The sequence below is a fragment of the Lipotes vexillifer genome, unplaced genomic scaffold (assembly GCF_000442215.2).
Source record: "Lipotes vexillifer unplaced genomic scaffold, Lipotes_vexillifer_v1.1 scaffold1197, whole genome shotgun sequence".
Lineage (NCBI taxonomy): Eukaryota > Metazoa > Chordata > Mammalia > Artiodactyla > Lipotidae > Lipotes > Lipotes vexillifer.
The window spans coordinates 80,343-82,252 of NW_006780020.1; the positions used below are offsets into that span (position 1 = coordinate 80,343).

The 1,910-nt window shown below is 40.4% G+C and overlaps 1 protein-coding gene across 4 annotated transcripts in view; it reads right to left on the reverse strand.

Annotated features, from left to right (window-relative positions):
- Window positions 1–1,910, reverse strand: part of SLC5A1 (solute carrier family 5 member 1) — a 57,137-nt gene that overhangs the window by 15,720 nt on the left and 39,507 nt on the right. The gene's annotated exons all lie outside the window — the stretch shown is intronic.

Consider the following 1,910-nt stretch of genomic DNA (forward strand, 5'->3'; position numbering starts at 1 on the left):
ATTCCTGCTTCTTGAGATCTTTTTGGAACATGATTCTGTCATCTTCTAGGTATTGTATCTGTAAATAATTTTATAGCTGTGTTTTCATCTATAGCCTCACAAGAAGAAAAATAAAGGTTGCCTATTCTGATTATTTTGTCATTTGTTGGGACATTTTTTTTAATGGTCCCACTTGAGTGTCTATCATGTAGACTACAGACTATTGGAGCTATAGTAGGAGTTATAAAGACCATCTCATCCAACTGTCTCATTTTTCAATTAATAAAACAAAGATCCATTTCAAGGAGTTAGTAGGTAGGGCTTCAAGTCTTAGTTCTGCCGTTCGATCGGAGTTACTTTACCAGTTAATTGCTCAGCTGGGATAGAGTTTTCTTCCCTCTGTATGATACTTTTCTCAGACTCACACAACAAATATTTGTTTAATATAATTTTAGAGCAGTCTAGGCAACAAGTAACAGTATATCAGAGTAGAGTGATGGAGATAACAAGAGAAGGAGGTAGATGAATATAAGAGATACTTAGGGGGTAAAATGGACAGAATTTGGTGATGGATTGGTGGGGGAATATTTACTGGCTGAGTGAAGGAGGCTGAATCTGCAAATGAGACAAAAAGGAACAGCTGGAAAGGATGGGGGCAGGGGGCGGGGGGGGAAGACAAACAGAAGAGGATAGGGTTATGGAATCCAAGAGAAGGGAATAACTCAAAAAAGATGAGTGATCAATAATGCTGAATGCTACTGAGGGACAAATGGAAAATATCTACTTGATCTAGCATGGAGAGGTCATTGGGGAATCTGGTGTTTACAGAAGCCAGATTCCAGCCAAAAGTGAGGAACGACAATGGTACATGCAAAAGCAGCATTTTGGTGTCCTATGTGCCACACAGCTTTCTGTCATGCACAATCCACTCTAGCACAGTATTCAGAGCTACAGTCCTCACCCAGGATCTGCCAGTCTAAGGAAATAGCATAAACACGCCACAGAGGCCAGAATCCCAGCCAGAACGCTAAAAGAGCCATGATTCTTGTTAATTGCAACCTTAATTAATAAGCAACCCAGCTCAGTGGAATAGTTAACTATTACTCCCATTTTTATAGAAGTTGAATGCAAAGGGTTTGGCCAAGGTCATCTATCCAGTCTGTGGTTTAAAAAAAAAAAAATCCAACTTCCTAAATTCTAGCCTTCAGCTGAGTTAACCATGCCAGACGCTGAGTTACTGTGTGGCCTTGGAAAAGTCACTTTCTCTCTGTAGGCCTCAAGTTCCCCAACTGTAAAATGAACAGGTTTGACTAGATGATCTCCATGTTTCCTTTCAGTAATAAAATTTTATGTTTATTCTAAATTTTCCTGATCAATACCTTTGAATTTTTTGTCTCCTGGGACCCCTAACCTAACGAGATTTCCATCCCTTAAGCCAGAATTAGATTTTTCTTCAACATGAAGATGAACAGTAACCATACAGGTCTACCCCAAAACTTACTATTCTGGACTCTTAAGTATTCACTTCCTTAGGACACCACATTCTCTATAATGAGAAACCCCCTTGTATCCAATCTACCTACTGCCTTGAACTTCCTCATTCTAGAGCTAAAATCGCTCTTTGCCTTTCTCTCCATGTTTTTCTTTGGAACAGTCTAGAAGTCAATTCATTCTCCAGGTAAAACTGCATTTAGTTCAAGCTTCATGTTAATATCTGTTGGAGAGCATCGAAAGACTTTCTAGATGAGCATGAAAAAGTCGTGTTTTTCCCTAACATGTTTTCAGATCATCTCCTTTCCATGCCTGACTGATGGACAAGTGCCAGGACTCATGGAGCCCAACCAAGCCAGATGTCTCCTCCCTACTAAGGCAAGACCTGCTCAAAAACTGAGGACGCCCGGAATGAGGCTTTCCCTACTAGCACCGCAGGG